The sequence below is a fragment of the Candoia aspera genome, chromosome 1 (genome assembly GCF_035149785.1).
Source record: "Candoia aspera isolate rCanAsp1 chromosome 1, rCanAsp1.hap2, whole genome shotgun sequence".
NCBI lineage: Eukaryota > Metazoa > Chordata > Lepidosauria > Squamata > Boidae > Candoia > Candoia aspera.
In genome coordinates, this window is record NC_086153.1 from 297073929 (window position 1) to 297097065 (window position 23137).

Consider the following 23137-nt stretch of genomic DNA (forward strand, 5'->3'; position numbering starts at 1 on the left):
GTATCTTTTGGTACCCAAATATAAATATTGCTTTTAAAATTAATCCCATGACTGAAAATGCCTGACTCTTATACTTCATGCAGAATATACTCTCATATTCTCCATGCAGTTTTTGCCACATAAACCCAAGCATACATTACCATTTGACGAAATAGTTTTAACTTTTATTTTTTTTTGTAAAGTATTTTGTAATGCTACGCAATAAAACTTGAAGGAATTAGCAGGATTTTTCATGTCAATAAATAAAATTTAATCTGTTATACAAGTTTTACTAGAGTAATCCAGACTGGTATTAGCTTTTAGGTGATACATGGGTATATACAGGTATCATATTATCTCATCGTAAAAGAACCACTGTTTGTGTGCATAAGAAAACATGGGTTTTGGCATATGATGTTGTGAAAAGCATTTGTATTAAAGAGATGATGATTTGTGTAGAATTTTCAAATGTTCGAAGCTTACCAGATCTAGTTCTAAATGTAATATCATATAGTATAATATAGTAATATAATAATATAAATATAGAATCAATTATTGTTGTATTATTTGGAGAGGGTGAGTAAATGGCTTATCTGGAGCCATCTAGTGAGGTCATAGCAGAGGCAAGATTTGAAATGAAAACATTCTAATGTATAACTCAATTACTTTTTTTAACCAATTAAACAAACATGTTTTCAATTACTAAATATAACAACACTAATATACAACAAGGCTTCTCCTAACACAATGTTCCTCAGATGTGTTGTGCTGCAAGTTCTATAATTCTCAATCGGCATGACCAGACAGTTGAGCAAAATCCTCATGTGTGTCACAGTACCTCATCTTTTTTTAAACTGATTGTTAGGTGTATCAAACAATCAACAAATCGTCACAACCAGTGGATCAACATTCGGATGATCTGAAAAAAAACAGACCCTGCACTTGCGGAAAAACACTAGGAAGAAAAAAAAGCTAGGCGTATCAAGCAAGTTTTTTGAAGGAATAACAAAACTGGATAAAAATGACACAGATTTCTCTACAACAGTTATATAGGGGGAGTGAAATTGCAAATATATTGTCATCTTGCAAACGTCTATGGCACATGTTGGATGGAATTTATAAAAACTGAAGCCCACTAGTTTTGCATGGTCATGCCCATGAAGTCACCAAGAGCTGAGCTGACATGAAGGAGATGTTATTTTACATCAATATTCTAAAGGCCTGAGGTAGAAGGGAAGGGAATACAGTAAGTTAAGGATTAGATTTAACAAAGACATGACTTAATGGGAGATGGAACTTAAATGTGGAAGAAAGACATGAACATTGTTCCCCACCTCCTTGCATGCACAGTATAGGAGTGCTATTAAGAATGACATGGATACTGCACCAGTGACTGGCCATTGTGTGGCTAATGAGGGTGTGGGAGTGCTTATCATTTTCACTGCATAGCTGCTCTCCCTGCCCGCCCCCCTTTGATTGTGCTATTGACACTGTTGCCAGGGAACTTTGTGCTCCTTAACTTTGGTCTTCTTAAATGGGTGATATTGAGGAAACATCTGCTATACTACCTGCACTTTCTCCTCAGTTTTCCTCCTTCCCCATCCCCCACCCGTAACTTTGTGTGGATGTGTCCTTGTGTATGGATATGCCCTTATATGAGTCAGAATGAATGATTATGGATAAACACAGGAGGAAGAGAAAGGGTTCAAGAGTTATTCCATTTCTTATACTATTGTTAGATTTTTGTTTAGTATAAGTAGTAAAAAGCAAAAGAAAGCAAATAATATCACGATAAGATCTGGCACACAGGGCTATCTTAATAAAACCAGGTTTTTGTTAGTCATTTTTTTCATAATTTGTTCATTTCTTTACTGAATTTTAAGTGCACATTTCTGAATCCCCCCCTCTCCTGGAAAATATGCCCATTCCTCTCAAGATCATATGTAGCGGATATGCAGAAGCACACTAGTGTTCTCCATGTGTTTCCACCACTTCTTCCTACTGGCTATACTGTGCAGGTACTGGCAGATCTGGTAGGGAAGTCTTTGTGGGGGGGATATTCCCCTGTTCTAGCATCTCTTGCCTCTTTCCTGGTGACTCTCTTGCATGCCCTACCTCTTCAAACATCTCGCCCACATAAAAGTGCCCTTCTAGACTTTTCTGGTGAAATTCTACTGACAAATCCACCAACTGCCTTTGCCAAGAGATAAGCAATAGATTGACAGGCTCTGGCAGAAACATTCCAGCACTAAAAATAAAAGTATGGCTCAACTATGAACAAGCCAGAGGCCTTTCCCGCACCCCCTCTTCTTTCTGCATTTTACCATCCCCCTGCCACACACACACACACACAAACACATACACATGCCTCGGGTGCTGCAATCACCAAGAGGACAAACATTCCCATGAGAAGTCCCATTGTAGCTCCTCGCCGTTCCCCTGTGGTCCTCTGCTGCCAGGAGCTGCAGCTGCTGAAAAACAATGGCAGAGAAAACAGATACCACACCTACCCCAGAAGCAACCCAAGAGCAGCTCTTTGAAATGGGTTGGATTCTGGATGAAAGTCAGTGACTGAATCCTGCCCTGTATTAATCAAATGTATTTCATTTTAGTGTTCTTTCCTTGATTGCTTTATGCAGAATAGCTTTGCCAATGTGGTACTCTCTGGCTGTGTTGGGCTGGATCTCCTCTCATCCCCATGAAGACTTGCCCAGTGGCCACAATGGTTAGGGATAGTGGCAGTTGTAGGCCAACATATATGGAGGGCTCTAGTTTGATAAATGGTGATTTAAATGGTCCTGTTTTTATCCAAAAGGAAAATTACTGTGAATTTAAGATGACTTCTACCAGAGAAAGATGAGACAGAAAAAAAGTATCTGCTTCCACAATGATATTCTCAGTTAATCCAAACTAACACTTACTTTAAAGGTAAATTATTTGCCCCATCACTACCACTCAGCCTTTTTTCAGATAATTTCAGTGTTCAAGCATCTTCCTTACAACAGTTTTTTTGTAGTGGCATGAGAAGTCCTTCACAGCTCATCTCTACTTTCAAAAGGCCTCGTGTTTGCTAGGCAATGATGATATCCAGCATCCACATAAAATGCCCCAGGTTTGTGGTGTACAAGGGTATGTAATGGGTGATCAAGCTTTGGTTGATAAAAAACACTGAGGGTTGAGCAGCAAGTGTTAGATGGCAGTTAAGACATCATCAGCATTTGATACTGTTATTTTAGCAAATACTAGGAAAATTGAGACTCACTGATTTCAACACAATGGAGTTTAAGACTGGAACCCTATGCTTACATATTCTGCACTCTGGTACGGTGGTAAATTCTCATGTCTGAGTAAACATTCCCAGGCTTACAGTATAGGCCACTTTAAATCTTAACATATTAAAAGACCTAGAAAGTTTAAAAAAAAAAAACAAGCAAACAAACATATACATCATTAACCAAATTCAGCAAAAACATTTTACAGAAGTCCTTTTAATATGACTGGTTCAGATAGTCTCAGAATAACTGTAGAACACATCTGGAAAATTCTAAAGGGTTCTTCTGCCTAGTGGCACACTTGCTAACTTAGAGATTCTGTTTCCACCATCATCTTCCAAACTTCAGCATCCCACAAAGACAGCAAGGGCATATTAGTTTCCTGCAAGGGAGTGGGCAATTCAAACTTTCCATAATGTCTTACAGTATTTGCACCCTTTTGAGAGTGCATCACCAAAACTGAGCTGCAGAATAACTGATTTCAGTCTTAATCCCACCATTACCTCCAAAGCTAAGTGTTGTCTAAAGACCCCCAACCTACAAGAAGTTCCCCACCCCTATCCTACAGAGGTGATTTAAAATATAGCACAATAATATTCTATCAAAAATTTGTCATTTTCTGAAAAGTTGAATGCTATATCTGGAAATTTTCTGTAGGCTTTGTCTTTCTGAATGGTCCCACTAAATATCTCGGAAAAGCTGCCACCAGTGAACAATATGAGGGATTTCCTTAACAAGTTCCTATTTTGCAAGTTTTCAGTTTTGTGTGAAGCCCAACATTCAGAAAGCAGTATCTGGCAAACAAAACCAACCAAATAATAAAAACAGACTTACTGTATATGGACTTTTATTGCAAGTCATTCACTAGACTATTTCACTATTAATAATGATCCCTGTAGCTACATTTCCACTGTTATAGGTGGTGATCAGTGCAGTCCCTTACATGTCTTAGGTACTGAATGAGCACATTTGAATCCTAAAAATTGCTGTTGTTTGGAAGTCGTCTGAAGATACATTCTTACAGAAGTCACTATCGTTTCTACCCACTGGCTGGAAGCTGCTTTCGCCATGTAGTTTGCCTGTCCTGAGCATAATCCTTTAGTGGCACAGTACACACAACCCATATCTGCTGGCATCAGAAGAGCTGGGAACAGAGTGAACACGCTTGTTCTTCTGTGCCCACATTTGTACTGCCACAGACGATGCAGATCTCTTAAACTGCTTCTGTCTGCATGGCATTTGTAAGGCAGAGCCCCAAGAAACTATCTGTTGCAGCCAAACATGGCGTTAGTGATGATTCTGTAGCAGGTAATTTGGAGCAGATTGTGACTTCATACAGGAGCCGAACATCCGTAAAGAGAGGCTGTAGCTGCAGTAAATTGGCAAAATTCCACAACCTAATGTTTTATTTTGAAGTGCAACAAAATGAACATCAGTGGAATAGGGTAATATATCTCTCCTCTTTAGGAAAGTGAAATATAAAAATTCATTATTTACGGAGTGCCATCTGTATGCTAGGCACACAGAACTGACAGAAAGAGAGAGAGAATCTCTACAGCCTTGACTGCAGGAGGCCATTTATTCCTTGCAATTTTTCCGGCACTGAAGTTAAAGATAGTTTTACAATTTCCTCTTAAGAATTATATAGGACACTTTTGCTATGGAATGCCTTGTAGAATAAACCTGTGAAACGGAATGCATTTAATGCTCACTGATTTGGCAAATCCTCCAAATAATAGGAGCCAAATTCTGTAAGATTAGGCATTACAGCATTAAGACTATAAAGTCTCCTAATCATCCTGTAGTAGACTGCAAGGGAGTGCCAGTGCATTGAGGAAGGACATGCTTCATGTTCTTTCCAGTATGGCGGGGAAGGGTGAATATTGCACATTTGAGCATATAATGTTTATGAATTCGTAAGTGCACACACATACACAGACACCAATGTCTGTGCACATGTGACCTCTGTTCCACAAATGGACACTGCACATGCTGCTCGGGATGAAAAATGCTTATCCATCTGTGCTCCATCCTAATCTCACCCAGCTTGAGGCTATAGATGCAGCAAAGGTCACCAAGATTTGGTTCCAACACAAGCTTTGGAAGCTGGTGAACATTTGCCTCAAAGAAGAAACAAACAATACTGGTCCTGGAGAGATTCTCCACCTCCAAAACTGAGATTTCTCAGTTATCCTTCTATTGAAGAGCTAACCTCAGAAAAATTGGATTTAGAGCGCAAAAGTCTATATCCAGCAGTGCAGTCTCTTACAGAACTCAAGAGTCCTCTACTGCAGCTGTTTGCATTCTTGGGGAGGGGTGGAGGTGAGTTTTCAAAGCAGTCCTTGATCTGAGGCTTTTCCCCCCTTGTTCCTTTGCTGCTATGGAGAATCACCTCTGAAGAAAAGCTTATTTTGTCTTGAGTTGCTCAGAAAATAATCTAAATTCTTCTGGACTTTTGGCAAAGAACCTGGATCATTTTAAACTTAATTGGGGTAAAAAATGGGGAGCTCATCCATCTCCAACTATAACCTGCCAAGGTACACACAGCCATGTCACTACTGATAAACTTAATATTCCTCTCCCCTGTTATTTTTCTGTTCCAGACAAGCAGCAAAATCAGGAAATATTATTGAATCCCTCTCTCTCTCTCTCTCTCTCTCTCTCTCTCTCTCTCTCTCTCTCTCTCTCTCTCTCTCTGTGTGTGTGTGTGCATGCACTTGTACACAGTAGGTGTACAGAATTTGGCTCCCATGTTGTGCAGTTGTTGATTCTTCAGTCAAGAATTAGATGAAATCTGACTGAAGTCAACAAAGTTGAGTTCTGTAGCAAAGCTGTAGAAAAGCAGAAGAAGAAAGATTTTCTTAAAAATGAGACTACTTCAAGCTGTGAAAGAAGCAGAAGAAAACATCACTTTGTACAGAATTATGTTGGACGTGTACATTTATCACTTGAGAAGATTAGCATCAGTGGTTGTCTTTTGTATCTAAAGGCTCATTCACGCATCCTGCTCATCATGGCAAAAATATGCCTTACTAACTTTTTAGGGGACACATCATGATGTCCCTTTCAATTCATCCCCTCTCACTGCAGAGGCAGCTTAAATTCATACATATTTAGCTATTCCAGTTTCAAAGTAAAGTTTCCCCTTTATTCTGAAAGAAGTTTTGCCATAGGAATGTTCTGCTACACTTTTTAACAAGGTTAGTGATCTTATCATGGTCTAAGACAGTGTTTCTCAACCTTGGCAGCTTGAAGATGTGTGGACTTCATCTCCCAGAATTCCCTAGCCAGTATAGGATCTCAGTCTAGGATCTGCCCAGTTCCTATTGGCTGTTCTAGGCTGCTGCAGGCATGTCCCCTTTCCTCTCATTGCTGGGCTCTGCTTCCCATTGTCATCTTGGCTTAGGCCTGGATGCCTGGCTCCTGCAGATGCGTCTGCCCTCAAAAGCACTTCAGCATTATGCAGCCTCCTTTTATACACAGATTGAGTGTACTAGATCTGTTTTTAAACACACAGTCTTGGTAATTGCACTAGACTCCAGAGTTTACTCGAGTGGGTGGCCATAAAAAAATAATTAATAACAATAATAAATAATGATAGACCTGTCTTTTAAAACATGGACTGGTGCTCAGTGTTCCCTCTAATTCCTGACATGCTGTCTGTGGAAAAAAATTGTTTTGTGCAGCCTTTTGCAAACCACCTATAAATGTGTCTGCCACATTATGAGTATAGGAGGAAATTGCAAATACAAATATGACAGCATAATAATTTTAGTTCTGCTTAATTTCCAATGTGTGCGTGTGTGTTTGTTTATTTATTACACTTATATGGTCACCTATCTTAAATACAATAATCCTAGGAGGCTCACAACGAAACCTGTAAAAACAATGATAAAACAATCATACCATTGTGTTCCAACTGATAATCGCAATCAATATTTTGTAAGCATTTAAAAATGTCTTGGGGGGGAGGAGAATTTGAGATTCTAATGAAAAAAATATTTTTTAAGAGAAAGAGAAAGAGGTCCAGATTTCAACTCCCAGAATTCCCCAGCCAACCATGCTGGCTGGGGAATTCTGGGAGTTGGTCCAGACCTCTTAAAGTTGCTAAGGTTGAGAAACAGTGGTATAGATAATATGGAAGATGAGCTTGATGGAGATATGCAGAAATGGTTATCTAAGCCAAAGGGTCTGAAGCATTTTTAAATCTCAGAACAAGATAACATTTGGAAGTGGCACAGGCAAATGCCTCTCTGAATCACTGAACTGTAAGAAGGAATCTTGCTGTCAGACTTGCATTATTCTGTTGTTATAGCCAATCTCAGTAAAACTAGTTTTAGCTTTCCTGTGGAGCTGATTTCTCGGTCTGCTCTACTTAGTGGCACTGACATGTGCTCAGGACACATGGTCCTTCTGGTTTTACTACTTTGGGGAAGGCAGCGGCCATCTCTGGTGCCTAACAGCCTTTACCCAATCTCACCCAACCACACATTATGGTAATGATTGGTGATTCCCTGCTGGAAGATGATGCTGGATGGGAAAGGACGAGTCACAAGCTTCTCCATTATTAGTGAAAAGACCTTTCTCTTTGCCAGGTCATAGGAAGGTTGTTAGAAAAAAAAATCTGAAAGTATTCATGGTCATATATTGATTCTAAATGGGAAATAGTTCAGTTGCTGGAATTTTTGCAGTCGAGTCCTTCTTCTCAATAAATCTCACAAGAGGTTCTGTGAGAATCATGTTTGGAAAGAATTGCTTTTAGTTTTGGGCAGCTGCCAAAGCAACCGAAAAAACTGCAAAGATAGCATCCATCCCCAGCCTTGTCACTAACATAGCCTGGTTTTCAGGGCAGCACAATTTTTGTCGCCATACTTTTCTGCTGACTCCAGGAGGAGGAAGACAGGTTAACGCTGCTCTGAGGAAAGGGCCTTTCTAAGCCATTGCTAGAGCTACAAGATCTAAGTTGTGAAAATCCTACAATCACTCAACAGCGGTGGAGTACAGAAATTTCTCCAACACTTTGCTTCCACGTAGTGGTTTTCTACTGACTGAATATTTTCCCACATCTCCTGAAACAGCATTTTTCAGCTGAATATATTCACACAATCAGTTGCCAATAATCAAGCACTGTTTCATAATGTGATGCGCATGTATGAACTAGCTCCATATTTTGCGATCAGATTAAAATAGATTGCTATGAAGAGGTTCCAGAGTCATCTGCTTACAGTATTATCATTTAAAATATGCCTTCTTGACTGAAGAAAATAAAAGTTGCAGGTGTCAAAACAAATGATATGGCTAGCACCAAAATCTAGGAATAGATCTGTGGGATCATTATGTGCTCAAAAGTGGAAAGGTTCGGCACTACCTACAATGGAGGAATGGTTGGTGAAGACGATGGAACTTGCAGAGATGGCTAAATTAATGTCCTCGATCAGAGGAAAGACAACAGCTATATTAATGGCTGACTGGAAACTCCTTATAGACTTTTTGCATGAAATGGAAAAAAATCTCTTATGACTTGTGGTTTGGATGATTAGAAAAAAAATGGGTAATAGAAAAAATGAGCTTTTTTTTTTTTGTAGTCATAGAGTAAGGGAGAATTTTGTAATCATATTTGCTGCAGAGAAAATCAGAAGCTTCTTTTTATTTCTTTTTATTCTTTATCACTGCACTTTTGCATTTTCCTTTTTCTTCTTCTCTTTCTTTCCTTTCTTTATATTCTGTTATTTGGTATTAGTTTTTATGTTTTCTTCAAAATTTTTAATAAAATTTATTGGAAAAAAACACCAAAATCTAGGAATAGATCCTCTTCCACCAATGAAGCAAATATTTGGAATTGCATGAGTTGCCTTTAATTTAAGCAGTTCTAAACTGGCTTCCCACAAGCAAAGTTGATGGAGAAACTGGCAGGAAGTCAGAAGACGTGATCATGTCAGGTCCTCGCTTAATGACCCACAGTGATTCACTTAACAATAGTAACCAGGGACTGCTGTTAACTGCTGTTGCTAAGCAGTGTGGTCATGTGACATTGCACTTTACAACCACATCACTTAGCAGTGGAAATTCTGGTCCCAATTTCCATTGTTAAGCGAGGACTACCCGTAAGGCCACACTTTCTGTCTTTTAGAAGGCAGTGAGTCAAATGCTTACAGCAAGGGATGACCCAGCCTTCAAGACAGGAGTGAAAATAGGATTTTCTAGTGACTTCACAAAGAAGTTAACTGGACTCACATCCTGAACTGTGGGTGTATAGCAAAATGAAAATATCTGTGCATTTATTGTATTTGTATCCTGCCTTTCCTTCAGAATACTCTGGTTATTCCCCTTTGACTTTCACAATCACCCTAGGAGGTGGGCTACACCCATTATGAAGGACCCTTCTCCATAACAGCCTCCCCATGGAGATATGGAGGGGCCCTACCCTCCTTGCCTTCCAGAGGGCCATTAAAACCTGGCTCAGGATAGAAGGTGAGCCCAGCATTTTGTGTGTGTTTTTGAGAGGGCATTATTATGGTGCTGATGGTGTGTTAGAGCTTTAATCTTGTGTTTTTATTATCTGTGTGTTTGTTAGCCAGCTAGGGTTCTTTTATATAATATAGGAGGCCTTTATATAATACAGGGCATTTTTCAAATAAGGAAAAGCTAAAGGAACAGCTATCCTTGTCCCTCCTTGACTCTAGGGCTATCTGTGCTCCCTGCCTATGCAGAGACAATGGATACCTTCACATTCCAGGTTGGCAAAGAAATTCATTTGACTGGTGTAGGCTGTTATGGCCAGCATCAATCAGGCAACAATAAGCTTTTGGGCCGAATGGCTGTGGTCTAGTTTTTTTGGTTTTCTGATGTTTCAACCAGCAGCTGTGTCTGGCATCTTCAGAGGCAAAGTATGCTGCTTTGTAGTGTACTTCCTGGCAGCTTGCAGACAACTGAACAGGGACAGACTGGGCTCTGGTATTTGAACCTGGCAAGCTGATCTCTGATTGGGCCGTGTCAAAGTAACTTCCAATTGTAGCTGAGCACAAGTTGAATATGGGCTTTTCTCCACTACTGGGCTGTAGTTTTATTCACCCATCCTTGAGTTGTCAGGAAATTATACTAGCATGAAACTTACTGTCCCATTGTCAATCCTTGTCCTACCTCTATTGCCTCTGTTCCTAGTTACTGCCAGTTACCTGGAATCCTTCCAAGGTAATGAATAAGAAAACCTGACTGATTTTATATACCTTAGGATTTCCCTCATACAGAACAATGCATTAAAATAAACAAGAAAAATAAAGGGAGAAATACTACCATAACACTGAGCTATGGATGACTTAAGCCTGTCTCACTTACTGACTTGGGATGAGATGAAAGCAACTTCATGGAGACCCAGCAGAAAAATTGTTGCTGGGGCATATTTGTGCCATGGTTAGGTACAAGGGGAGGGGGAGTCTACAGGTATTTAAAGAGGTAATTGCAATTTCAGACTGCAGCAATAAAAGTATATTTCCAAACGATTATAAGTAACTGATCCATTGTAATTCTGTATTGTTCAAATGCAACTCAAATACTGTGCCTATTTTTGGGCACCACGTTCTTACCACATTGTAAGAAACATTCAGAGAAACTGGAATAGGTACAAAGAAGGTCAACCTAAGGTAGCACTTTCCAAGTATTGAAGGGGTATCACACTGAAGGAAAACTGTTCTCTATCATCTCAGAAAGCAAGACACAGAAGTATGATCTTCCAGGAAGGCAGATTCTGCTTGGATGTTAAGAAAAGCCTTCTAACAGCAAGAGTCATTTAGGAATTGAAGAGTCTCAGGAGCTACTGCAGTTTGGATTCCTGCATTGAGCAGGATTTGATTGCATGAACTTCAAAATATAGAAAGGGGCCTCCTTATTCTGCTGTGTGCGGCCCTAGACTTCTGCCCCACACTCCTGCCTTGAAAGCACCACCGACTGCAGAAGTACTTTCCTCCAAGCGGTATTGCTTGCTTGCTTGCTTGATTTGTTTATTTATATTTCAAATTTCGTCACTGCCCATCTCACTCGAAGAGTAACTTCTTTTGTTTTTTGTTTTCCTAAGTAAACTTTTGATGAGAGCCAGTTTGGTGTAGTGGTTAAGGCCCCAGGCTAGAAACTAGGAGACCTTGAGTTCTAGTCCCGCCTTAGGCACAAAGCCAGCTGGATGACCTTGGGGCCAGTCACTCTCTCTCATGCCTAGGAAGCAGGGAATGGCAAACCACTTCTGGAAAAAAAAAACTTGCCAAGAAAACTGCAGGAACTTGTCCAGGCAGTCTCTGAGAATCGGACACAATTGAACAGATTTAAAAAAAAAACTTTTGACAGGTTTGACATCTGAAGCCTGATGCAACCGGCATGCCCTTAGAGGAGGTGGAAAGGCAGTCCCTGCTGTGCAAGGAGCAATGCAAATTCCTAACATTTACCAAGGTAAATTGAACAATGTCTTTCATCCTTTCCCTCTCCTTGCAGGGTCTTCAACAGAATGGAAAAGTGCAAGTAATGGAGAGACCTTTACTGGTGTCAATATTAATTACTTGAAACCAGGAGCCCAGCAGTCATCTTGCTGAGTAATTTGTCAGAAGCTGCTGCTGACTAAGCATGGGGAGGCCATCTTGAAGAGAGGAGCTCTTACGTAGAGTGGAAAAACGAATGGCTTTATTGTTCTATCCTCCCCTTACAACACAGATGCACAACCTGTCATCCAGGACCTACGTGGAATCCATTAGGAGTTCGTGCGTGGCCTCTACATTATCTTACTACTTACTCCTGCTGTTCCCTTTGTATATGAGGTGTGTTTGTGTGTGTGTCCATAAGCATACAAAAGAAAGAAAATGGAAGAGGTTTATTTTAGAGCTGGGAATTGATTGAGATATGAGGGTATAAGGGTCACTACAAATGTGAGGGTGTGTTAAAAATAGAGAAAAAAAATAGCATTATGTTGATCTTTAATTCAGATAGATAGATAGATAGATAGATAGATAGATAGATAGATAGATAGATAGAATATTATTTATTATATTTTAAACCTAAGTAATTAAAATCCTCTGCATAGGGAATACAGACTAAAAACATAATATGCCACAAATTCATAAAGTCAACAGCAGCACAGGGTAAAACTAGAATAAAAAGTGGCAAAGATCTAAAGGCATCAAAAGAGGTTCTTTAAATGCCTGGGAAAACAGAAAGATATTTACCTAGCATGGAAAAGACCCCAATGTCAGATAAACATCTCTGGGAGGAATGTTCCAAAACAGTGTTTCTCAACCTTGGCCACTTGAGGATGTGTGGACTTCAACTCCCAGAATTCCTCAGCCAGCAATGGATTGCTTAGCCAGTGCTTTGTTCTTGTTTTCCTTCATTTCTTTTCTTCCTGGTCCTCTGCTGCCATTTGACTCACTGTTCACTGGGTTCTAGTCTTCCAGATTGTACTCAGTCCTGCAGGTGAGGGAAGGCAAAGAGGTGGCAAAAGAAAAATCCAGCTCTGTATTTGACAGGCCCCCCAATTCATGAGTGGGTCCTCTTGGGCTCACCTGATAGTGAAAGCTAGAAGTGCTTGTTGCATTGTCTAGCTGCCATTTTAAGTTGTTCTCAGGAGCAATGCTCCATCACATTAGAAGCACTGTAAAAATCAAAACTATGGTTAGATCTAAGAGTTTCCTGGGCATCACCATAGACCCCATTGCTGAGGTATAGGTTCCTCAGCAGTGGTCCAGAATGCTGGATTTTGACACTACCCCTCTGGAGAGGGAAAAGAACTGGACTTTTTTCAGGACAGAATTTGGCCCCATGCAGGGCTTGTGCAAATCAGCCTGCTTTGCTTAGGACCTTAGATCTATGACCAGCACAAGTAAAGCCAGGAGAGAGGGACAGAAACGCTACCCAAACCAATCTAGTTCCTTCTCCATCTTCAGCTTTCTTTCTCTTACTCTCCTTAGCTCCAGCTGCTAGTTAAGAATACAAATGAAGGAAAAATGGCACAGTAGATTGGTTTTCTACATATGTGCAGAAAGATGTGAAAGGATTGTCCTGGTTACAGATTAAAGCCCCTTTCCCAAACCAAGAGCCTTTCATGTGCCTTAGACTACAACTCTCATTGGACTGGCACAGCAAGATGTTAATGGTTAAACAGCAGATTTCCAGCACATTTTTTTTCCTTTTCTCCAACTATTCTGTACTCCAGTAATAAAGATTGCAGAGTTCTTGTTCACAGCATTCAGCTCTGTGTTTGCTTGTAAAGAACACAATCTGAACTGACCCATTTTTTAAAAGCCTGCTGTCCAGACCAACATGACAATCTAATTTGCTGGATAATTTGCACCTCAGGATGACCACGGTTTCAAGCCTTGGCTCAACCATACTGTTTGTCAGGGCTGACGGGTTCATTGTTAAATCATAAATGGAATCTGAACAAACTTCAAAGCAGAGAAAGGGCAGCAGACATGTGACGCGGACTGGAGAAATAGTTTGCTTGCATACAAGAGCAGCAGGGAAACAAGCGCCAACCTGAATTCCATGCACTGAGGGAATTAGAAACATCACTGACTGAGCTGTGTCTGGAGAAAGCAAATCCCCAAACTTTCCTGAAACATTCTGACATTTTCCTCACTCACTGCTGCCAAGTTTGCTACTACTTCAAACAAAAGGCTTGGGACTGTACCCAAAGAATGGTCCAGCCAAGAAAAGCAGCTTAAAAGTTTGTGGAAAACCATACCGCCCTCTGTATGAATCCAGGTTACAGCCATAAAAAAGAGGAGGTGTCAGATGCTGTGAGCAGCATCCTTCACCATATCTTAGGGGAGGAAGACAACATAGGACAATGGTGGGCAAGCTGAGCTTATATCCCCAGAGCCCCTTCTGGTCACAGATGCCAAACAATAATTTTGCACGTTTCCCTACCATTTTGAGGCAACAAGTACATGAAGACTGCAGAGGTTTAACATATTTTTAAATAGGAAAAAACCCTCCCAAATCTCTCACTAAAATTTCAAGAAAGAAAAAAAACTGAATATCTTGGCCCCTTGCAGGGGCATCTGCCAGGCATGATGATCAAAAATATCAAGATGGTAGCCACAATTGCATGATTGGAGCCCTGTCCCTTTTTTATAAGTGTGAAATACATTGCACACACATTAAAGAGGGTCAAAGTTTCAGTTGCACAGTTGCAGTTCCCATCTTGACTCTTTTTACTCCCCCAATGGACACCCCTAGCTCCAGCCATTCAGATGACCCAGCCTGGCCATCCTTGCAGCATCGCTCTATCCTCTGAGGCCTTTGCCACCCCACAAAAAATTGGCCCCAGCCACCAAAAGTTTTCCCACCCAAGCTTAAGGGATGCAGGGAGCCTGCAAAGCACTAATTGGGTTGCCCTCAACGACTCTGTGCTCTCTCCAGCTTCTGCTGCATAACGCAACTACCCCACTGTCCCTAACAGTATGGTTGATCTGCATTCTTTATTATGTTTTATTTTAACAAGCCAGTATGGCTGCCTGTCTGGATTTTTTTAAAGTTAGCATCTGAACTAGACAGTTTGAAAACCTAAGTTTTAATGATTTCATCCTCTTACCACTGGAATGTTGAAAGGATTTTTAGAAATAAATGAAACAATCTGCTAAAAATTCCTCATCCAAATCCCACAAAAATGAAAATTGGAACTCCTCCCTTTTTTCTACATGAGAACCTTCCTGCTGAATATGGTCCCAACTGTGAAGCTATTTCCAGTTATGCCAGTCAGTCAGTGCCTAAGAAAAGAATGCAGAGCATGGCTTTTGGCATTCTTTCTGACCCCTTCAAAATAGGCCTGCTCTAGGTCATATGACTGGGAATTTTGGCAAAATTCCAAGCAGAGGCCCATCTGCCTCTCCCATAGGAATGTGCTGGGGATTCTTTGTCCAGATCTTCTTCTCCACTGTCCTTGGCCAGATCTAGCCCATTTTAAAACTCAATTTTTCTTTTGCCAGCTTTTTCTCTGTTCCAAATTTGGACCAGTTCCATTTTGTTTTCAAAAAGTTATCTCACTGATGAACAGACAAATCTAACCCCCTTTACATAATCTCTTTCAAGCATCCTGTAGGGTCAGAAAAAATAATGAGGCTATTTAAAACAATTAGAAATACAGAATGTTTGTATGTGTGCACACACAATCACACATCCATATTTCTCTACTGCATCTCCTATGAAGAGATCAATATACAGCTTGCAGTAGCTAAACTAGATCTAAAATGGATTTTTCCTTTTTTTCCAGTAAAAATACACAATCTGTAGGCAAGACAAGTACAGTGATAACGCACACACACACACACTCACTCAGCTAGGTTGCAGCACGTAGCCAATCTTGAGTGAGCTTGCAAACCTAAGTAGGGTTGACCCTGGTCTGTACTTGGACAGGGGATTGTGAATTCCATGGCTGTCAGATAGACTCAGAACATGAGTACAGCAATATACTAGAAGAGGCAATGCAAATCACTTCTGCAAATCACTTCTGTACTGCTGCCAAGAAAAAGGCATGGTGTCTACATAACTTCATTAGGAATCAAGCTCTATTCAAAGCGTACTTTACTTCATTCACACACATGCACACTCACCCACACCCACAAACACCATACTTGTCTGTACATACAATATACATAAAATCCCCCCCCTACAGACTCAGGGATGATTATGAATGTGTGTCTCTTAGGTTTAACCTACTTTATTTATTTTTAAATGTTTTAAGATACAACTTTTAAATAGCTTGTTTACTTAAATAAAATCAATCTGGGGCTAGGCAAAATATATTTTAAATTAGAGGAATTTAATCAACAGCAGCCAATACGCTCCAAAAGTGGAATTATTCCAAACTTTAACCTCTCAGGCTTCTACTTACATCCTCAATTTTCTCACTTTGCATCCTAAACAGGTAACAAATCAAAGTTATTTGTTTACAAAAATGCTCCTTATAAACAAGCAAAGTCAACTTAGAATTAGCTATCCTTATCTGATGTTTCTGACAAGAGCAATTTATAGATAGTAAAATATAAACAGCCTCTTTGATCACAGGATTATAGGCACTCTTTGGTGAACAGGACTGAAAAAAAAAGGTAAACCCTACATTCAGTTTTGGAATCTGTCTCGGAAATACGTCAGTGCCACCTGGAAAGAAAAACTGTCTGAAGCCAAGGACGAGTATAGATTCTGCCTTTTAAAGTTTAGTTTAATAACATAGCCTTATCTTATAGGACCCTTCTAACAATTACTGTAGCACAATATCTGGAAGTATTTTGATCACTTGAAAGGTAAATACTGAGTAATCTCAGTGGCTTTATCATACAGACAATAGATTTTAGAAGCATACCAGAATAAGGATTTGGCATGGATAGAATTGCTCTTTACATTCCAAATGATGTGTTCTTTATCTTTACATTTTGGTGTGAGTCTAAATCCCGTTCACTAAAGGTTTATCATTCAAATAACCTTGATTGGGGAATCTTGGGTGACTAAAACCTTTAGAGACTTGTTATAGAAGACTTGCCCAAGGAAAATACAATACCTATGCAGAGAGAGAGGAGACATTTCATTTCATTGTGCTGGTTTTGGACTTAAAGTACTTTATAAAGGAAACTCCCACTACTGTTTTGTGTAAGCTACTCTCACAAGCAAAGGATTAATTTTCTTTCACGGATGAACAGAATCATCCTGATTCCTCTCTGCAGTTGTGATTGGAGGAGTTTTGGTGTGTATGCTGTCTTAGCTTGTAGAATTATTGCTGCAGAGAAGCCATTCAAGCTGGTTGAATAATTCATTGGTGAATAAATATTCTTCGTGAGTTGTTTCTGCTAACTCAGAATAAGTCTCTATTGCCATTACTTTATCCAGTTTGCTCACTGAAAGAAATGTCTTTTTTCGTGGTTCAGTTAGGACAGCTGATCCAGGATTTATTGCTATCCTTTTTGCCCTTGGTCAAGTAGTATGTTGATGAAGATTCTCAGTCATCCAGGTGGAATTGTCTGTAGGTTGAGTCATGGTAACTGGATTTCTTTCTTTTTGGTTGAAACGTTTCGCTGCTTGTCCAAGCAGCTTCTTCAGTCTGGGCAAAGGTTGATAAGGGGACCCCATATATGTCTTCCAGGGTGGCTGGATTGTCCCTACACCTGAATGGCTTGTTAATTGTGCCATGAGGTGTGGATTGTCTTTGGGATGTCTTACTCCTAAAATCTCTCATTCATCCTCAAGTGGATCGTTAAGAGTGGCCTTCCTGGTGGTCTTAATCTTCCTGGGGACTGATGAAAGGGCAGCATGAAAAATGGGGGACAAGTTGTGTCTGAGGCCTCCGCCTGTATTGAGGGAAGGATTTTCCACTTTGGCATGAATGGATTCCTTAACCCCTCTCTCAAACCACCTATCTTCTCTGTCCAAAATGTGAACATTATTGTCCTCAAATGAGTGTCCTCAGGACACAATTTTCACACTTTTTTCATTTTCTTTTTTCTTGTGGTATTCTTTGTTTCATTCTTTTTATGTATTTTATGTTTATGTTGAAAAAATTAATAAAGCTTTAAAAAAAAAAAAAAGGGCTGTAAGGATTGGTATGTGAGCTGTGATCTATCATAAGAACTCTAAGAATATTATGTGAGGAAAGAAGTAAGGACCCAGGGCTCCTGAGAGAAGCAGTCACTAGGAAGGGAATTCACTGCCTGATAGGTTACAGCAGGTAGTCCTCGCATAACGACTGCAATTGGGACTGGAATTTTGGTTGCTAAGCAATGCATTTGTTAAGTGAGGCATCATGTGACTCAATCCAATTTTACAACCATTTTTACAGCAGTCATTAAGCGAATCAATGGTTCCCTACTGATGTGGCTTGTCGGAAGCCAGCTGGGAAGGTCGGAAATTGTGATCACGTGACCACAAGACACTGCAACCAGTCATAAAAGCAAGCCAGTTGCCAAGCATCCAAATTGCGATCACATGACCATGGGGTGGTGTGACAGTCCAAACTTTAAGGAGGGGTCATAGGTAACTTTTTTTAGCCCCAGTGTTATTTCCAAACCATCATTAAACTAATGGTGTTTAAGCGAGGACTACCTGTAGTACAAGAGACCAGCCCTTTCAACTGCAGTTCCAATTCCATGCGTTAAGGTCAAGGAAGTTAATTTTAGGACTTCACACTTTATCAGCAATCCATTTAGAAAAGAAGAAAAAATAGTGGCCACTGAAGCTAGGGTTTCAGTCTCCCTCCCAGTGAAAAGAGGATTGGGGGCAGGAGTAAAGGTCAGGGACCGGATGGAAGGAGATGGTCCACAGGGAAATGGCAGGATCATTGAAGCCATGTTATTTTAGGCCACCTCCGACATGGCCTAAAGTACCTTGCCTACACAATGGAGGCAGGATAAGACCGAGCACCTAATGCCTCAGCTGTGGGTGGATTATGAGTTACAGACAGTGGCACTTGGACATATCTTCTGGAAATAACTAGTGGGCTATCCTGTCTTCCTACTGTGGATTCTTCTTCTGTCATAAAGGGAACAGAAAACCGCAAACTAATCCAGTGGGGACTGACATGCTCAGGCACAGAATGTAGCCAAAGGGGAAGTGGAACACAGAGGTGGAGGGTGGGGGGATATGAAATGAAATACCCTGGAAAAAAGCATAACTGGCTTACTGAAATCCTTAGCATTCCACACTGCAACATTTTGTTGCAAATCCTACTCAGTTCTTCTTTAATGAAAGAGTAGAAATAAGTTGCTGTTTAAACCTGTTTCCTTTCACTCAGTGGCCAAACAATAGACATGTTATTATTCTATGTGCTGCTGCTATTTCCATTATCTTCAGCTACTATAAAGTCAGGCAGCTCATGGCTACTTGGTGCTGGGGAGCTTCCAGCTAGGGACATTTTATAATTGTGCCCAAGCTGCTTGTACTTCCACACAGCCTTCCCAGTGGGGCAGTATTTCCATATCATATCTAACATTGCTTGTCTCTTCCCCACAAAAATAATGGCTCCTCATGCTCTTTCATCTGAGCCAGAAAGTCTGGGGCCTTGGGGGCTGATTTGCAAGTTCCTTCTAGTCATGTCACCCCCTTCCTAACTCATTCTCCAAACGCCATTTAAGAAACAGCTGACAGGAGGTGGCACATGTGAAGCCCCACCCCCTTTGGATGACTAAGCCCTGAAACTTGCCAAATGATTTCAGTCCTCTAAACACCACTTCCTAATGATCTAAATCAGATCATCTTCAAGGCAGGAGTGGCTTCTGCCTGGCATGGAAGCAGCTGCTCTGCTTTGGCGGAAGACTTTGTTTACACCAGCCAAAAATAAAATGCACTCATGCTCAGTAAATACATTTTATCATACATAGTATGTCCCCTGAACAACTGTGTTGAAGTATTTACAGTTATGTGGATGGCGGTGAGAAATACCCTATCTCCTTAGACTTCTTTTGTTTTTAAACTGATTCTTCTCTTTTGTCAGCCAAGCTTGCCTGCCGTTTGGTTTAGAGAAGCAATAGCACAAATAGTACTCTGAATCTACAGGGGAAAAGAAATCACCTTGTTTTATTAAATAAGTGTCAGGTGAGTGGACTTCAGGATTTAGGATCAACTTTGATTTTTCACAAGAATCCCACCAACCAGAACTTGGTGTAAAAGACATAGACCTAGGACACTTGCACACGGTCATCGCTCTACCCACCCACCCCCACCTCTCTGAAGCATTTTCACACCGGCCTGCAGGTATCTTCACTTTGCCATCCTTGTAATGCTCAGCCCTCCCCCTCAGCTGACCAGCACTCCCTCCAACCCACCAATGAGGGTGTGCAAAAATCAGTTTTTGCCCAGTGCCCTTCACCGCTGTGCACTCCCCCCCCCCCCCCATCTTGTTGCTACCTCACTGCATTTATTTCAGCCTAGAAAACAGAGTGAAGTCATAGCTAGCACCCTGGTGCCTTGACTTCAACAGGAGGGAGAGAAAGGTGATGAATTATAAAAAGCGCAATGAAATGTTGGTGAGCCCACATGGCACCTTGTTTGGGCAGGGAGGGGAAGAGCCAAAGAAAAAAAGACAGGATGAGCTGAGAGTTCTCACCACCTGGAAACCACCCACTTTGCAGCTCCAGTGTGAAGGCTGCAGAACTGTTCTCACACCTTTCCTCCTGTACAGCAGCTGAGGTGGAAGAACTGCAGAAATCTGATGATGCCATGGGAATGCACTGGCCTTCATCTCAGCAGCCCAGACTGGGTCTGGTGTGCAGAGGAAATATTTTTGCTGTTTAGCAGTTTGGAATCAGAGACTCCCTTGTAGATCTCCTGCCAATCACCCAAAAATCTACCAATGAATTCCAGTCTTCTGCCTTTCCTGATTGTAAATTAGATTCAGAAACAACTCTGCTGGTTGTCTGCTGAAAACCACAGAAATTCTGTTCATTTATTGGTGTTATTCGCTATGCCTTTTCTCCTTTCCTTTCTTCAAGGCTTCAAGGTTGTGGATAAGATTCTCCCTTATAGCTTTAAAACAAAGATGAGGTAGGTTTGGCTGATAGGTAATGACTGATTCAAGATCACCCAGCCAGCTGGCTGCGTCTTTGAACCCGGCTGCCCCAGGATGTGCTATTTATACAATCTTCCCAAATTAGTGCCTCCAAAGATCTTGAGACTAAAACTCCTAAAATTCCCAATATGCCATTGGGGAAGGCCTGAAAAGTGTGACAGAAGGAATCCTGTGAGGGAGGTGTATTCTCTTCGGCTTCTCTTTTTTGCTGAAAATTCTAAGGGCAGCTGCAGCCACATGAGGAAAGCCTTCCTGTGCAATATAGCTAAATGACCAATGGAGAGATCTTGCAGGCTGGATTTGCACACCCCTGGCAAAATCAGTTTCATCCAGGATTTTCTGCAAGGAGTGTGAAATAAAAGGCATTCCCTTGGCAAGCAGAGTAGCACTAGATGGCACAGGATAGAGCTTCAGCTGTTCTAGCATGCCAACCCAAAACCTTTCTTTTGCATAGCAGCAGCTGAAGAACCCTGCAAGGAACCACCTTAAATCCAAAGCAAAAAATGAAGCAGGCATACTCAGCCAAAGATCATTTTGGAGTCATTCCAATATTTCACTCTCACTATTATTAATGGAGGAGAAAGGGAGGAAAGTCCCACCTTAATAGCCAGAAGTCAATATGGAAGATTCCGTCTGCACGGATATGATAGAGTAGCGCTGGCAGCTTAGGGAGGCTAGACAGACAGAGAGAACATTCTGTTTCTAATTCAAGCTCATCCTTCCTTTGCAGAGTCAAGGCAAGGTTAAGCCAGACTCTAAGAGATTTAAGGGAGTGGTGTTTTTATCCCATATCAAACATCGTTTGCCTTACCCCTTCTATCTACAGATTAGTTTTACAATTTAAGCTTGTCCGCAAGCCCCTCCTCTTCTCCGTCCTTCACCCCCCTCCCCTCATGCCTTCAGGGGAAAAGACAGCTGTTTCTAGAGAGAAGGTTATATTTGTGCTGCCCTGCCTTCTACCCTCTCTATAATTTTCCAGGCTCCGAGGTCTTTCTGTCAGGGGCCATCTGAAGGGTACATATCTCAATGGAGAGCCACCCACAGGAATTCACAAGATCAAAGCCTTCAGCAACACCTGATGAAAAAAAGGAGGAAAGGCAGAAAGGGAAGAATGTGCGAGGAGGAAATTGGGGGAAAAGAACTGTATGGACAAGTCAGGCTTTGAGACATCTATTATGGCAGCAGTTTCTACCAAAAAAGCTTTTACTAATAAGGACACTTTTCTATACTGATATCCTGGCAAGGTGACCCACAGTCTATTGTGGAACGTCCAGGATGGTAAAATATTACATAAATAGTATCTTATGTAAATATTACAGGACACCCATTCAGTGTATGAGAGCCAGTTTGGTGTAGTGGTTGAGACATTAGGCTCGAGACTGGGAGAGCATGAGTTGCAGTCCCACCTTGGGCACGAAGCCAGCTGGGTGACCTTGGGCCATCACGCTCTCTCAGCCCTGGGAAGCAGGCAAGGGCAAACCACTCCTGAAAGAGCAGGGACTTGTCCAGGCAGTTACCAGGGTGTGCACTGACTCGAAGGCACAAAAATATATGCATTCAGTATATAGGGAAGATGAGCCAGGCCATTAGTGGTGCTCACTGTTTCTCTGAAGGAAATGAGACTGATTAAAACAAAGCCCCCAATCAGAGGGGAGGTCCTACTTGTAATCATTTGAATGTGGATAGAAGCCAACAGAATGAGAGCAGAAAAGTTAGGAGCGGGCCCAATATGGCAGAATCGTGTATTAGTAGAGGAAAGCTCTACCGTTTGCTGCTTATCCCGCATAAGTGAATGTCAGAAAGGCGTACTCCCTGCAGATAGGTTGGTTCCAGTCTCAGCGTTAAGATCTCTAAAGCAAGGAATTGTAGAGAGAGAGCCACGTCAGTCTAGGGCGGCAAAAAACCAGGAGTCGCCTGGGACCACCTTTTCTGACTCACACATTTTATTAAAAAGCGCAACCACCTCTCCAAAGCATATTCTTTTTATAAAATGTGTGAGTCGGAAAAAGTGCTCCCAGACCCCACCCATAACCAGGAAGGGAGACATTTGCAGTCGCAGACTTTTTTATCGGGTTTGAGAATGCCTCCAGGAAAGAGAGAAAAAGTCCTGGCTGATTACAACCTGGAAGGTGTTCCACAGAATGGCTCCCCACTGGTCTCAAGTGATTTAGAGCCAGAAAGAAACTGGCATCTCTGAAAAGACAGATAATACAGGTTGATATTTCTGTCATATATGTCCTAACACTCATGTGTTTCATGACCTTTTCATTTTCTTTTCCGATGGCTTTCAGCATCAGGGCAACAGCAGAACACAACGTGGCTATTCCTCCTGACAAGGCCTCTGGGTGTTCTACAT